At 28.2% G+C, this 18,093-nt stretch overlaps 1 long non-coding RNA gene across 5 annotated transcripts in view; it reads right to left on the bottom strand.

Annotated features, from left to right (window-relative positions):
- The window catches only part of LOC107436714 (uncharacterized), a 124,142-nt gene that overhangs the window by 50,524 nt on the left and 55,525 nt on the right, over positions 1-18,093 (bottom strand). For 2 of the 5 annotated variants that reach the window (XR_015434624.1, XR_015434623.1), the window contains one exon: positions 7,242-7,435. The exons of 1 other annotated variant lie outside the window; for it this stretch is intronic. This is a non-coding gene — a long non-coding RNA (uncharacterized LOC107436714). Of the gene's footprint in view, positions 1-1,904; positions 2,041-7,241; positions 7,436-18,093 lie in introns of those variants that run through there. 2 more of the 5 variants (XR_015434625.1, XR_015434626.1) reach the window with 2 other exon arrangements.

Below are 18,093 nucleotides of genomic sequence, written 5' to 3' on the forward strand. Positions count from 1 at the left end.
ATAAAAGGTTTATCACTATTTGCCTATCGCACTCTTTTGAATATTGCTAAAACATCATTCTTTTGTTTTAAAATTCGAACTATAAATATGCACAGTGCGCAAAATAAAATCTAACTACCCTGACTAACGTTTGATCTATTGATCGGTCGGATCTTCAAAAACTATAACTCAATCTTAATGGTTCAAGGGGGTGATCCTAATTATGCTAATTAATTTGTGCAGACCATATTTAAAGTTACTAAATCAAGAGCAGAAAGGTACTCTTTCTGAATTTACTTGCTTTTTTTTCCTGATGAATTTCGATTTCTGACCTTCAAAAAAGAGGAGTAGCTGCAATTTGGGAAATATGGTCCCAATAGTTTGGCCAGGAGAGCGATCGAAAGTTTGAACCCTTAATGTTAATTTTACTTTTTACGTATTTCGCTATATATCGAGGTATTTTTAAGCGTATTAAAAAATATTTGCACACAATTATAAAATTTGTTTATTCAAAGATAATATCATCCAAAAATAATTTTTAATCATTATTTATTATTTTATTTAATGATGGAAGAAAAATGTTTGAATCGGAAGGTAAACAAATTTTTGCATCATTTTAAAGAATACATTTTTCTGTGAAAAAATACAAAATTGGAACGAAATCGGTCGAATAGTTTCTGAGAAATTGAATTTTAAAAAAGTCATAAATTTAAAATTGAATATCTCAGAAACTCTTCGTCAGATATATTGGTGAATATCAATAATAGTAGTCTTATATAGCCGTTAAACTATAACTAAACACTTAACAGCCTAGTAAATAAAATATACTGCAAATTATAAAAAAGTTCAATTAGCAGGTAACTGAATGAGGGGGGAGGGCTGAAATGGAAAAAAAATTAACTTTTTCATTTTGGGGGCCAAACTATTATTGTCTCCTGTGATGTTTAATTATTTCTGACATAGGCTCCACTGGTTTTCTGGTAAGAGGTGAGAGCCTAGTATACTAACATAGATACTGTGGTAATAGGGCTTTTACAGACCCCAGAATCCCATAGGTATCCAAAAAATGCACCCCTTTATTCACGCATTTAGTTTTTTATTTTAAAATAGTTGATATTTAAAACTTTTTTTTCAAAAGAATTGTATTTGAAAATTAAGTTTAAGGTAAGCATGATAGAATAATAGATATTTTTATTTACAGAAATCATAATTATTTAATTATCATTTGATTAATTAATAATATAATTATTATGTAAAAAATTTAAATTTGGGTCAGTTTCAATTGTTGTGTAATTTTCTGTAAACACTAAGAACATGTATTATGTAACCTTAGATGAGTTAAATCAAGTTTTAGTTCAGCTTATCTTTGTGTAAGAATTATTAGATCTTGTATGGTTATATGTTTCGACTTAGCATATTATTAAAGTTGCGAGAAATTTGAGTTATAATACGGCTTGTCACGAAACAACATTTTTTGTAAACATTTTAAGTAGATTTCAACTGTTATAATTGTTTCACAATATTTAAATTACATAGTTGAAATGTTTCTTGGCATGCCGGAAATTTGTCAGATATCATGGGGGAAAAATCTTGGCATCTTTCTTCTTCTTAAATGATGATTAAAAGTAATTCCACAAAAGAATTTTTTGATTACAACCTTTGAGGTTCAATGCTTTAACTAGCTGAAATAATTATAAGCAGTTCATGAATACCGATTCATTCTTTTCAACAAAATGTCAAAGCAAAATTTAAAAGCAATAAATCGGTGCTCGATATCTTTAAAGTTTTTACCATTTATTAGGGTAATGCAACGTTTGTTTGCTCGTATATTACTTTATATAAATACGTATTTATACCTCTATGTAATTTATTATATAAGTTACAAAAAATTACCTGATTTAGTAGTAATAAATACCATGCTTTTTTACAAAGTTTAATATTTCATTTTTGTTGTTTTATTACAGATGGATATTTAATCACATGAATGGGATAAACATCAGATCTCCAAGTAGCGCTTCATTGGTTGGCAAGATGAAGACATAACTCTCCAGTTTTGGATACCTGAATATAGAGAATGATATTTATTGAAACTAAAATTTCAATTATATATTCTATGACTGGATGTCCCAGAATATATAATTGAATTATATTCTATGACTGATGTCACAGAATATGTAATTGAAATAAAATAAAACTAAAGTTTTAATTTATTTCCATGACTTAATGCAAAATCAACCGAAATAAATATTTCTAGTTAAAAACTGCAAGTTCAAATACTTTTGTTGAATAATTTTTAGCAGAATGAGCAACTTTCCTTCCTGCAACTGTTGTCTGCCCAAGCATTAAGTCACAGATTTAATTGAACATTCTCTAATGTAAGCGCAATAGTGGATTAACATATTTAAAAATACAACTGCTCCGTTAAATTTCACATGTCAAATCTGCCAGCATATTTTGAAAGACAACAAGGATAGCTTTAAGGAATAGTGATATATCCCTGCCAGCTTTTGTAGCAACCAGTTGTTGTTAGCAATACAGGATTGTTCTGCAAATTTATTGCAATCGAAATAGGGGATAAATTGAGTGGTTTCTTTTTTATTTTCATTGCAAGTTAAAATGGTTCAACTTAAGCATAAACATAATTCAATATAACATAATTCAAAATAACTTAATAAAATAAAGTTACAGCAAATTCTCACTATAATATTATTCAAATTGATAAATTTTAGTTTAATGAACTATTTTTTCTCGGATCTAATTTGAGCAAAAAGTTCAAATCTTAAGCCTTATAAAATTAACAGCGTTTTTAAAATTGTTTCATGTAGTTTCTACACTGTTAGAATTGAAGTTTCTACACTGTTAGAAAGTGTTCTACACTGTTACATCAAAACTATGGTAAAATAACCGCAGAAGCCCGATTAACCATAAAGTTTATAGTAAAGAACATTTTTTACCTTTACGGCTTTGAAACCGTTTACAACTTCTTTACTTATAAAACCATGAATATATAAATATACAGGTTTTTTAACCATTTACAATTAACATTGGTTTAACATCATTAAAAAAATTAAACAAGACATTGGAGCACATAGGTTTTTCGTTAGATAATGGGCGTTGGAGAGTGCAGACATTGGAAACTCTTCATGTGCTGAAGGAAAGTGCAGGACATTGGAAACTCTTCATGTGCTGAAGGGAAGTGCAGGACATTGGAAACTCTTCATGTGCTGAAGGGAAGTGCAGGACATTGGAAACTCTTCATGTGCTGAAGGGAAGTGCAGGACATTGGAAAATCTTCATGTGTTGAAAGGAAGTGCAGGACATTGGAAACTCTTCATGTGCTGAAAGGAAGTGCAGGACTTTGGAAACTCTTCATGTGCTGAAGGGAAGTGCAGGACATTGGAAAATCTTCATGTGTTGAAAGGAAGTGCAGGACATTGGAAACTCTTCATGTGCTGAAAGGAAGTGCAGGACTTTGGAAACTCTTCATGTGCTGAAGGGAAGTGCAGGACATTGGAAACTCTTCATGTGTTGAAAGGAATGGAGGAAATATTGTGGTGTCAAAGCTGGGACTCGAACCCCCGCTCTGTCGGTCAGAACACTGACAGATTTGCCCTATCAGCTATAATATGTGCGCAGTTGCCGTGAACTAAGTCTCTTTGTTAGGTGGGCCTAGTTGGTGCGATAAAATTCCGGTTGTTTAACTGTGATTGGTGAAAGTAGTTAATAAACGGTTTTTCTCATAGTTAACAATTTGAACACCATCTTGTTTATGCTTATTTGACAGTTTTGTTTGAAGATGGTAAAATAACGCGTAAATAAATTGTTATTTAACCATTTTTTTTTTTCGAAAAATTTCTAGAAGTGTATAGAACATGAATTAGGGAGATAGATATTTGAAGATTCATACTCAAAATGTTTATTTTATTTTTGAATCAAGCTAAGTATAATGTTTTATACTTTCAAAAAAACTATAATGCTTCTTAAAAAAGGCAAGAAATAATTTTGGGGTTAGTTCACTATATTTCGTGCATAAAATTAATCATTTTCGGATAGTTAAAAATTGTCTGATATTTTATATTGTTTATATGCTTACACTGCTTGCAATTTTAGAAAGCGATAAGTCCCGATTGTAGTGTAAATACACTCTTAAATATTAAGAAAACGGATCAGAATAAAATTATTTCCAATGAAAAATAGAACTTCTGAAAATTATTTACTGATTTCGATCGATTTTCAATATTATTTTAATTTTTATTTGTTTATTTGTATGCATACATTAATAGATAGTAGAGTTTATCAAGAATTGGGGTATTGCAGAAATTTAAAATACTACAAATGACAATATCACATGTCGCCATTGTTATACTGCTATGATTATTATTACTGTTATCATTATTATAATTTCTTTAATAACTATAGTTCCCAATACTTTTATATTTAAAGTGACTATACATACTTTTATATTTAAAGTGGGTTAAAGTTTATACTTTGCTATTTTATTCTTGATTTTAAAATATTTGATTATGAATGATATTAAACACTATCATATTTAATAATTAATTTCTGCCTACTTATTAATGGTCTAATAATCATTCAATACAGTTTTAAGGGCTGACGAAAGTTTTAAAAAAAATTCTGTTCAAGCTAGTTATTTTTTTCTTCTTTTCAAAAAGCAAAACTATCTTTAAAAAGTACAAGCAATGACAGCTATGATGCTGAAGCCAATTGTTGAGTACTACAATGTTTATACTGTTTCACACTAAAAAAAGTTCCAGATTGAACCACAAATAATTCCAAAATATAGTAACATCTTACTTTGAACCACATATCACAGTAGTGAAACAGAAAACAAACAGTACAAACTTGCAGCACTCTTATAACACAGTTGAACTGTAGTATCATGCAACTTGATGATGTGAAAACTTGATTAGCTCCAAAACTTATTTAGGTTGACTTTTTACACCTCAAAAATTTTTGAAGCTAACGAAGGTTTTACATTATTAATTATTTCTTTTAGCTTTTTTAGATTGTTTATTTAATACCATGTAACTTACTTGCTCAGTAATATCATTCAACTTCAGACCATAAAGTATCATCAAATTAACACGATAATACGAATCGTTCAACTTATTTTTAACTGTTTCATAATGTGAGTTAACATTTTCTTTTTTCTTTACGATATAAATTAACAAAACTTGGATATTTTTGTGAAAATTAATAAAATACTTCTATAAATCACAATAAAATATTGTTCACTTTGTTTGTGTCGATTTCTTTGTCATAACACATTTACCAGTTACACTTTGCTCAAGTAATGTTAAAAGCGGCAGAAGCAAATAATTTTCTATATTGTCTTTACAATTTGACTGTATAATTTTGCATCTACATTATGAGCATTAACGCATATTGATAAATTGATTTTTTAAAAAGGCATCTTTGAAAAGTTCGAAATAAATTAATCGTAATTTTTTTATAAATATTAGCGAAAGTTTTTAAGACAAAATTACTTAAAATGCAAAGCTACGCTTTACAGTTCGCAGAGCGACCTGGTAGGATGCCGCACATGAAGTGATTTTGGTTTTTTAAATCGGGTTCAAAATTAAAATATCAATTTTTTGCCAATTAATTTTGTAACTAAACTAAAAACAAGGAAAGAACTAAAAAAACTAACCTTTACCTTAACCTTTAAAAAAACTGAACTTATCAATAAATGACAAAATTCTTTTAGCCTTTGGACAATTAAATAATTTCAGAAGTACTTACTCAGATTATTTTTTATATTTGCCTTATGAAGATGAGTGATGAAAGTCAGAACAAGGATCATTTCGTAAATAATAGACGGTAAAATTAGGGGAGGGCTGGAACTTATTTTAAAACTTATGATTTGTGCCCAATAAGGAAGGATATCTGAAGTTTACAACTTCTCCAGTAGGTGAGCTTTAGCCGCCATCTTGAATTTACTGAGGAAAATTTCAAAAGGATTAAAAACTGAAATATTACTATATAGACACTGCCGACCGGACTGTGTAGGGGTCAGGGAATTGGCCTTGCATCAGAAAGGTTCTAGGTTCGAATCCCGGACCAGGCATGGATGTTCCTTCATTCTCTATACTATCTGTGGGAGCAACGTTGGCACACCTAATATGGTGCCCCTAAAAGAATGACCAACAAATCTGCTTTGTAAATGCCTGAATTAGCGAAATGTTAACACAGATGGGCATTAGAAGTAAAAATAAAAACTATTTAGACAAATGAGGTATTGTCTCCCATGTATTATTTTGAGCCGAATCGAATGATATCAAAAGCAATATAAGACAGATATTATTATGGACTTAATAAATATGAAATATAAAAAGTACAGTTTTCGGTTATGTTTCTTTTACGAATTTAAAGAACTTATCTAGACAAATAAGATGTCGTTTCCTATGTCTCTTTTTTATACACTGAATTGCACAAAGAGAAACCAAAGTAAATAAAACTAATCGTTGAAATTATGCAGAAAAAGTACTGTTTTGTATTTATTCCTACCACTTCTCTGATATTACAATATAGAGAAGAATCCTATACGTTATTTTAACCAAAATCAAATAAGACATAAACAAGTCAAAAGACCTAATAGCTTCGAAGTTATAAGAGATTCAATTAAATATTTCTTTTTATTTTTAACGCCTGAAACACTTGGAACTTGGAAACTATTAGTTATATTGACATACTTTTTATTTTATTGAATTTAGCGAAAGAAAAATAAATAAGAAACAATGCTTTACTTGCCTGAATAGCAAAGTCAGAGGCATAAATAGGTACAAAAACTATGTATACTTTTTTTTAATACAGAAAACCTTTATAGGTTCTAGACTCCTATCGACTTACAGTTTTAATGTCATTCAAATAAGCGTAAAACAGTTTAAAGAGTCAAATACTTCGCAGGTGTTTGTATCAATGTCAGAGGCATAGATACCTCAGTTTCTATGCATAAAAATACAAAACTCTACTTTTTATAAACAAAAGCCTTAAAAATTTTCAGAATATTAGTTTTATCAATTTAGTTTTGGGCTCATTCGATTTTGTGGGAAAAAAACAACACCATAGAAGGTAACAACTTCTTAGTGAAAATAGGAATTTCAGAAGGGTAATTCAAAAACTCTACTTTTTATACTCCATTTTTTACTAAGTCTCATGTAACTTCTGCACTATTACTCCCATCTATTTAATTTTAGTGTCAATTTACTAGTCATAAGAAGAAGACACGTAGAAAACAATACCTCATTTGCCAAGATGGTAATGCTTGAATTTCTTCCCCTTTTGATCTTCTCTTTGCCTCTGTAAATCCAAGATGGTGGTTTAAGCTCATTTCATAGAGGAGGCAAACTTCATTTTTTCATTTTAGATCCAAACCACAACTTTTGAAGCAACTTACGTCCAATTATTGAGCTATTTTTGTGATACGAGAATCGACCTAAAAGACAGAAGAGAACATAAATTATATTTCAAATCTAATTGCCTTGGAAAATAAATAATCAGTTCTTTATTAACATATAGTGATTAAAAGAAGAAAAATTTTTAAACCATTTTAGGCTTAAACAGAAATTCTACCCCCCATAATATTCAAACGTCAAAAGTAAACGTTTTAAAGTTTAACGTAGAAACAAAGGTGTAAGTTAAGTCAACGCCACTCATTATTGCAAATGAATGCATGGAAAATATTGTTTCACTTTTTACTATATATTTAATGCTATAATAAGTAATATGTACACATATTTTGCTATTTTAGGAACAATATAAAAATGCTTTTTTTTAATCTATTAAAAAATGTCTAAGATTAATGCAGGAAGTAAAAGAAAATATATAAACTAGGACTAAACAACTTATTTATTGTTTTTCTAAACAATAAGTTAAATTTCGTTAATAATATATAAATTCGCAAATTTTATATTTCTCAACAGCAAAATTTATTTTTCGTACTAAGCATCAGTGTAAAAACGAGACTTATACGGTTATAGTATAGGGGAATGGGGGTTCATAGAGTATAGGGGAAACTATTGTACTTTGTAACACTTTTCGATATTCAATTTTACTTCGAAAACTCGACACAAGCAATTTGAAAATTAAAATTTATAAGTTATTTAAAGTAGACATTGAAAATTGTCTGGGGAAACAGTACCTTGTGGTAGCATTAGCTGTACTAATTTTATCCCAATAAACTCAATTTTTTATACACAAAATTGCAGATGCATTGTGTACTGCACAAATAACTATTAAAAAGTAACCCATTACATAGTTTCCTACAGCATTTTTGAATAAAGAATGCATTTCCCAAAAGTCTTTTTATCCACCCTTGTATCCAAAAGTTAAGAAACAAACACACTTTTTGCAGATTACTTAATAAAAAGAAAACCAAATCACGTGAAATTGGTCACTGTCAAAATATAACCAAATGATAACAAAACGAATAATGAACTACATTGATCACATTATCAAGTTATGTTATTCGTATATGTACAACATCAAGTTATGTTATTCGTATTTGTGGAGGATTAAATATGAGGTATATTATCTCCCTTTCTGTCCTTAGAGAAAGCTCAGTTTCAAAATAAGAGAATAATTTTAAAAAATGACTTCGGATTTTTTAATATTAAAAAAAAAATTAGTTTTCAGGAACAATTAAACAAAAATGATTCCTAAACTGACCTTCTTAACGCAAAACATGTAACCATATTTTTAAAAATATATTCGAAATTTTAACTGTTAAAAATTCCCGTTCTTTTTACATACTTTCACTGTATATTTGGAGATTTAAAACTACGTCAACAAAACGGTTTTTCACTGTTTTTCATTCTAATCATAAACAGATTAAAACTGTCAGCTCAAATTCTAGTTTTTGTATGTAGTTTGGCTTACCGCACGATAGCTCTACCTTTTTCCAAATCGTTTTGCAATTATTTTTTATACTTGGTCTTATTTCCAGCAATTATTTTATGGTTTTGAACATTGCATAAGTAAAAATGCAATTCAATTTTATGGTGAAATTGATATTCTACCTGATTATTATATTTCTCTTGATGTAATTTTTAGGTAAGTTTACCAGACAATAGTTTTTAATAATTTTTACACTTAAATATTATTTCAAAAAGTAAAACTTTTAAGATATAAAACCGCTTAAGATTTTTTTTATACTGGCGAACTAGAGCTGCGGTAGCTCACAAGACAGAGCTCTCCAATTCCAACGAGGTGACCCAGGTTTGAATCCCAGCATCGACTGGCACGAACCGACCACAATGCTGACACAATTACTTTATAGAATTTTTTGTTAATATAACAGAGTCAGTTTGTTAAAATAACGGAATTTGGTTATCAAAATAACAATATTATATAATATGAATTTAAAAAAAAGGGTATCTCTGAGCATAGTATTTTCTGTGGAAATAAAATAAACGTTTCATACTGGCATATCCAGCTGACAGTTATTTTTATGTAGATTTTTTTTTTCTTTTACAATGCTTGCTATGAAAAAATAAAGCTTAATTTGAAAGTATAAGACATTGGATGGCATTTTTAAAAATTATTTATGTTTAAAAAATCTAAGTTTCAACGTGCAATTCTTTAAAGACAATTTCGAAACTGCCCTTTGTTACGGCAAACATGTAACCATATTTTCATAAATTTGCTTGACTTTCAAACGCAATTACTATTTCAAATTAAAGCTCAACTTCCGAAAAGAGTAACACTATCTTTAAAAAAAAGATATTCTATAAAAAATAATATTCTATAAAAAACAATATTCTAAAAACATAGTTATTATGATGTTATTCTGTAAAAATAATTTCTCAATTTTTTGCAACGCTAAACATGTAACCATTTTTCCAAAATCATAATCAAGTTTAAACCAGTTATGATATTTGAAATTTAACTTCAACTCCGACGTACAAGACATTTATCTTAATAAAAGACATATTAATAAATAAAAAAAAAACTATTTTATTTTAAATGCATCAGTTTTGTGAAACTACCCTGTAAATTAATTTCTAAATTGTCCTCTCAACGATAAACGGGTAACCATGTTTTCAAAATCATACTAGAGTTTCTATTTAAAATTAAATTTCAACTCCGATGTACAAGACACTTATATCATAAAAGGCATATTAATAAAAGAATTTTTGTTGTTGTTCTAAATGCATCAGTTTTGTGAAACTATCCTGCAAATTAATTTTTAAATTGTCCTTTTCAACGCTAAACGTGTAACCATGTTTACAAAATCGTACTCGAACTTCAACCCGTTACGCTTTAAAAAAAATTAAACATCAGTTTACAAGTATAATGCTTGTTTTCATTGAATGAATATAATTAGGAACTATTTATATTCACAAAATATTAATTTTTGGGGTGTAATTTTTTAAAAACAATTTTGAAGCTGTTCTTTCTAACGATAAACGTGTAGCCATATTTTCATTAACTTACTCTACTTTTGAATGCACATGGTATTTAAAATAAATTTATTGCTCGCAATATATTTATTTTAAATACCATGTGCAATATCTTACTTAGAAATATCTTAATGAAAAACATATGCTAAGAAACTATTTATGTTCTAAAAATATAAACTTTATGATTTTACCCTATAAATTAATTTCTGAATTGTCTTTTATAATGTTAAATGGGCAACCAGGTTTTAAAATTCACTGTTGAGTTTCAACTGACAGTGTTATAAAAATCAAAGCTCAGTTTCGAAGTAGAAAGCACAATTTAATTTACTGACATTCGTAATTTGTCGAAACTATTTATGTCCGAAATATATTGGTTTGCATTTCAGAAAATTAATTTTGTAACTGTTTTTTTATTCAATAAATAGATAACCTTTTTTTAAAAAGCCTTTTTGTAATCTGGCCGAACCTTCTATTTTTTAAAAAAAAAATTTAAACTCAGCTTTAAATCCTAAGAAAGTGTCCTAAAGTAAAACACATTCTAAGAAATTTTTTATGTGCTAAAAATGTAAGTTTCGCAGTGCATATTCTTTAAAAATAATTCCTAAAATTTAAAAATAATTCCTGCAACTCGAAACTTCTATTCATAATTTTATAAAAACCACGGTTTTAGTTACCCATTCTGTAAAAAAATTAAAACAGAACTATGAAGAATAAGGCAGAATCCTATAAAGAGACTTAAGTCGAAACTATTTATGCCCGAAAAATATAGATTTCGCGCTGTATTTTATTAAATTATTTTCTTATTTTTAATTTTAAAGTGTAACAACAGTAAACAAAAACATAGCAAAAATATTGTTCACCAGTGTTATTAATGATACGCATGATCAAAGCTCAGTTTTGAAGTATAAGATATAATTTTGCAGAGCAGCATGTGCTAAAACTATTTATGTCCAAAAATTTGAGATTTTTCGGAGATTCTAAGTAAAATTAATTTTTAAATCACCTTTAAGCACGGTAATATTAATAGAGTTATATTAATAAAGATGTTCGATTTTCAATTGCTCTATAAAAATTAACACTTGAATTTAAAAATATAAGACATCATTTTATAGGGTATTTAGGTGCAAAAACATGAACTATTAATTTTTATTTTGAAGAGGCATAACCTTTTTTTACAAATAAAGTAAAATATTAGTAAAATAAGAAAAAATTGAATTTATCTGCGACCAACTGACATAAAAGTATTTTTTTTTATAATGAATGTAGAAACGTTTTATGTTTAAAAGTGTTTGCAGTGCAATTTAATAAAGAAAATAAATAATTGTGAAATTTCCCTTCGTAACGTTAAATGTCTAGTCACACTTTCATGAACATTCTCTAGTTTCGACCGCCAATGCTGTAAAAATTAAACATCAGTTGCGGAGTATGGAGCATCATTTTATTCATCGACATTTGTAGGATATAATTAGATAAAAAATAGTTTCGTTTCGCAATCTCGTAAAAAATATATATATTTTTTAAATTATCCTTTATAGCGTTTGTGTGGGTATATTTCCAAAAGAATACTCGAGTTTAGACTGTATATATTATAGGTATAAACTATTCACTCATGTTTGTGAAAATTGCTAAACCATTCAAGAAATTACGCTTTCTGTACCAAACTTACATGAAGTGAGTATCAAGTGAGCTTAAATATGCAAATGTTTAATATTGCTAAGTGATGACTGATGTATCACCATTGTGTCAGTATATTTAGACTACGTTCCGGCAATATAAAGAATATATTTCATTAATTTCTGAAAACTCCTTCATGGTGCTACAATTTTCACAAACATTAGTGTATGAGCTGTAGTGTCTCAGGGGATAGAGCGTTCGCATTCCAGCGCTGTAAACCGGGTGTGAATATCAGCGACCACAGTGCTGACAAAAAATATCCTCACATGGTAGACGGTTCATAGGTTAGAGTATCCTCGCCATCAGGTTAACCGTGGGAGGTTTTCGTAGTTTCCCTCTCCATGTAACGCAAATGCGGGTTAGCGTCATCAAAAAGTCCTCCACCAAGGCAAATTTTTCTCAATACTTGATCCAGGAGTTTCCTTGTCTTCTGGATTGGGTTCAAAATTACAGGGCTATGGAGTTAAACATTAGTAGTCGTAAATTTAAAATTGGGTAGGCTGTTCAATGACAGTTATAAAAAAACGTTAGCGTATATTAGCTCCAAAGTATGATTGCATCATTTTACAGAATGAGATTCGTAAAAGCTCTTTTGTGGCAAAAAAAAATTTAAGTTTTGTGGTGCATTTTTGTTAAATTTACTTCTAAACAGTCATTTGTATAGCTAAGCGTTAAGCGGTATTTCTATAAACGTACTCGAATTACGACCGCGCATGATTTATAAAATTACAAATCAGGCCAATGGGGGGCAGCAGCTTTTAGGGCATTGCGTTACAGAATTACATCATTGTTGTAAAATTAGTTTCTAAATAGCCCTAGAGTTATAAATGTTATATTTTGAAAACCTGCTCGATTTTATAATACCCACATGTTGCAAAATAATTATACCTCAACTCGAAAGCATCAGTCATCATTTTACAAAATAGCGTTCATAATATGCGTATAAGGTAGTATTTATGTTCTAAAAACATAGGTTGTGTAGTTTAATTTTGTGAAAATAATTTGAAATTGTACAGAGCAGTACTTCTCTATGGTCCATCGCGTAACTGAAAACTGGTTAACCATATATTTTCAAAAAAATATTTCGAGTTTTGACTAATCATGTCATAGAAAATTAAAGCTGATCTTTCAAGGGATAAAATTTTATTTTATAGAATGACATTCGCACAAATTATTTAAGTCTAAAAATTTTTGCTTGCGTAGTTTAATGTTGTAAAAACAATTCTGTCAAAGCTGCCCTTTTCATGCTTAAGTTCCAGCTATATTTTCATACAAACACTTGAGTTCGATTGTGCAGGTAATAAAAAGAAAATACGTTTTATCCCTGAAATGCTTAAAGGTTATCTTTCTTTTTTAACAAATACATGGCTATAAAATTTTAGAATTAAATGGTTTTTTTTCTGCCTTAATGATACAGAATTTTGAATATACACACCTATCAAACGTTTGTATTAGGATTGCCTAAAAATTAAGCAAGTGGGATAGATATTATTTTTAAAGATGTATGTTTAAAATTCCGAAATTCAGTACCGTTGGAGCGGAAAAAGAGATTACGTACTTTTTAATTATAAATTTTGTAGATGTATAGGTTATAAAAAAGATTGTAACGTTTAAGCAGAATTCTGTGAATTTTTTTTGATTTTTTGAATTTCAGTCTGTTTTTTCTAACTTTTGGTCCTCTGATGAGGATAAGTAATAAGATTTTAAATTTCTTCCAAATGTTGGTTGTTGATAACTTTCCTCCCTACTATTTATATATTACATTATAAGTGAGCTTTTTGTTTTGAACATACTTCAATATGCGTGTTACAGACATGGGTCATAAATTGAAATGAGTGTTTTAAAAAACGGATATAGCTTGAAATTATTTAAGAAAATAGATACTGCTCAAAATCCGCATTTAAGAAAATAGACCACAGCAACGAATTGCGCTTTTTAGATGTTAAATCCAAATTTTAACAACTGAACCAGAAATTTCGCTTTCTTATTTTAACACCATATAAAACATTAACAATACAGAAAAAAAAAACTCGTACTCCGGGGTCAAGAAGTCTGAGTATATTACAAATGGCAGCCATTAAAAAGTAACTGTAAATCTTCAAAAACCATTTAGTTTAAATTTTTTGAAAATACTATTTTTTTATGAATTAGTTTTGATTCAGTAATTGATTCTTTAAAAATTATAATACTCATGAAAATTGTTTAAAAAACAGAATCAAAGGCTACTCGATTTTCTCAAATAGATATGCCTATTTTCTTAAGCACTCATTTTAAGCTGAGTCCATTTCCATAAATATACTTTTTGAGCAGTGGCCATTTTCTTAATTATACATTTTTAGCTGTGTTCTATTTTTTAAACACGCCTTACAAGCTATGTTTATTTTCTTAAACAAACATTTTGAGCTCTGTCCAGAATAAAAATTAACCGACCTTGAGCTTCGTCCTAAAAAAAAGTATGTTATAGATTTTAAAAGTTAATTTTAACGTTTTTCTCATAGATTATGTAAATTTTCGATTTGCTTGAATACGTAACCCATAATCTTAAGTTACAAAGTTCGTGACACTAAGTAGACAAAAATCATTGATTACTAAGTGACAAATAAGTCTTTGAATCATATCTTGCAGATAGGAATCCAAAAATTTTAAATAAATTTTATCATTTAAAATTTGAAAACAAATTATCAGAATATATTAATTTGCCTATACTTTATTAACAAAAAGAAAAAACAGTCTTTAATATAAACTTCTTAACAAAAAAAAATATTAGAAATGAATTGACAATAAGGAAGTGACAATTAAGTCGATTTCTTTTAATGCTTACTTATCTATGTGCTCAAGCCTTCATATGTTACAGACACGGATACAATTTGTATGTCATTTCCGACTTATTTTTTCGTCGTAAATAAATTATGTTATCAATATGGGTTAATTTTTAAATTACAGATCACGTCACAGAGCGTTTGATCTTCGCCGAATTTACTTTTCAACAGTTGAAATTAAACATACCATGTCAAATAATAAGACATTGAATCTTATCTTCGAGTTTATGGGATAAATAATTTTAGAACAGATTGAAGATTAATTTTTCATTCATTTAGAAATGATTATAAAAAATATATTAACGATAAAAATTATGATATGCAATTTTAATATTTATCTTTATGGAGCCAGTTACTGAATACTATTCATGTATAGTTTTAAATTGGTTATTTATCTTCGAGATTTGAAATTTTTGGCGTTTTAATGCATTATTTCTTATTATGTTTGTTATATTGTTTCGTAATTCGTGAGTCGTAATTCGTAAGATATTTGAAAGTGGGGTATAATTACTTGAAAAATATAAACTTTTTTTGTGGAGTACACGTTCTTTAATGTAGTTTTTTTTTTCTAGTTGTCCATATAAATCTATAAATTTGAATTGCAAAATCTGAAAATATATCAGTCTCTCTCATTGGACATTAAAAATAATAAAAGTGACATTAAAAATTTTATACGATTAAAAATTTGACACGATTTAAAAAAAACATTTAGTGCAGTATAAAGTTATATGCAACGTAATGTATCAAATAATTAATACTTTTTCAGCATTAAATGTTGAAGATACAAGGAAATTCTTCTGTGGTTTATGATTTTGTTTCTATTTAAAAAGAATAAAGTTTTTCATTATTATTTATTCATGTAACCGAAAAACAAAATTTTAAGATTACATTTCTCAAAATTTTAAAACTTTAATTCACAATCAAGAAACGAAAAAAAATAATGATAATTCCCCCGAAATCAGAACATAACATTTTAAGATACATAAATGAGAAATTCACATTTTCATCATAGATTTAGAAAATAAGGAAGAAAAATGACGTAGAAAATTGAGAAAATGGCGAAGGGAAAATGTTGAATCAAAGAAAACCCAGTTAATAATCATTACTTATATATGGGTGATTCTCTCGAAATACGACAATTGACAGTCTATTACTCCAAGATCTAATATACTATACTACTAAAAGAACTTTTTTTTAAAAAAATTTAATAAATAGCATTACTGTTAGCATTTTAAAATGACTTTGCCTGAGCATTGATTGTTTTATATATTTAAAAAATTTAATTGATTTCAAAATGTCATTTCCCTGGTATGTCACAAGCAATATTTCCAATAATAACTAGACTAAAAACTTCCCATACATTTTTCAATATTTAATTTTTTTTTATCTCAACCGTTGTAAGCATTTTTAGAATATATGCAGAGGGTATTATTTCCAAAAACTTCGTTGAAAATGATTTTTCCTCTGAATAATTTGTTTGTCACATGAAAATCAGTCATTTTTCTGGCCACTTTTTTTAGTTATTTATAACCAAAATAAATAGCACCAGCAATTAATATCTCAGATTAAGAGATTGATTAGAATACTTTCCTATCAGAAGATGTCTTATTGCAGGAAAAAAGAACCAACTTTCTGACTCAAAATCTATTTCAAAAAATTTTACAAGGTGAGTAGGTTTTTATGTTGTCATTTTCCTGTCCTCTTGAAATCATTAATAACATAAACTATTTACATTTACTACAGTTATTTCAAAAAATCCTGATGTTTTTTGCGGAAAGTAAACGTCTTAGGACGAAACGTTAAATTAAAGTTAAATGCTGTAAAATGGCAAATTGTCATTACCCTGGCTGTCATTTTCCTGGCTTATGAATGCAAGGACATTAAAACTGTTACCAAAATTTTTTAAACTGTAAAGAGGGAAAACAAATATTAACTTAATACCCTGTTTATGTAAGATGCTTGTATGCAATTAAAGTTATTTATTTATTTAATGATTGATTATTATATGCAATTTTATTCTGTACATATCAACAACAAAAACATTTTTGATTCTTTCTACAGTTGATAAAAGAATTAATTTAAACAATTCATGGTCCATCTAACACAAAAGCTTTAGGTTATTCAAAACACAAATAACTTACTATTAGCTTAAAATGACTGTTTTCTTAACTTCTAAGCTAATATGTCATTTTCCTGGCATTCAAAATTCGGTGAGTTTCTATTTTTTTTCTTGAGAAAATGTCAATAAACTACACTGCTGTCCGCAAGGTATTAATAAATGTAACTAAATGAATATACAAAAAAAAATTTCGATTATTTTGAGGAATTTTTTTTTTTTTTCGAATTGCCAAGTTTCCAAAGAATCACCTATATAGCCAACTTATGGTATGCCATTTCAACAATGTGCCATTTTCTAAAAAATGCTCAACACAATTTTTTTCCCCATTGAATAAAACGAAATAAAAATATCTGGATAAAAATCACGAGATTATATTTTGGGTTAGTTTATACTCTCCTTTCACTATTATATTACTTTCTACAACACCCCTGTCATCACATAGTTTTACCAAAAATATTCTGATATAGCGAGAAACGGAGTTTGTTGATCCACTTTTAGTTTTTATCTCATTAAAAATTTAACCACACGGTTTGATTTTTTAATAAGATAAATTACTTACTTTCCCACATTTAAGATTTTTTTTTCTTCAAGATAATCAATTGGTATTTTTTTTAATAATAATTTTTTTTGAAAAAAAAACAAAAAAAAAAAAACATTGAATAGAGGATCAACATGTCCCGACTACGGGGTCCATTGGCCCATGTGGCTTAATCCGCCACATGGGGCACGTTGGAGCACGTAACGTAACAAAAATGTATTCAGAAACAATATTAAAAGATAAATTTTATCCAATTCAGTAATTGCAGTATATTCTTGCACATTTAAAATCTATTTTTAAAAACTAATAGAATTTTATAAAATGAAACGTGACAATTGCTTAAAATAAATTAGAGCAAATTATAAGTACGAAAACAAATATCAAATAATAGCGGCGAAATTCAAAGGTCTGGATTCATGAAGGATAAGAATTATATCTTCTTCATGGATTATTGTTAATAGACATTTGTTGTATATAAAAAACTTTTTTATCTCCATTTTACACAAATTGAATTCATGTTAAGTAATTAAAAAAACATACAAT

Source organism: Parasteatoda tepidariorum, chromosome 6 (assembly GCF_982258835.1).
Source record: "Parasteatoda tepidariorum strain Cologne lab strain chromosome 6, Ptep-v5.0, whole genome shotgun sequence".
Classification (NCBI taxonomy): Eukaryota; Metazoa; Arthropoda; class Arachnida; order Araneae; family Theridiidae; genus Parasteatoda; species Parasteatoda tepidariorum.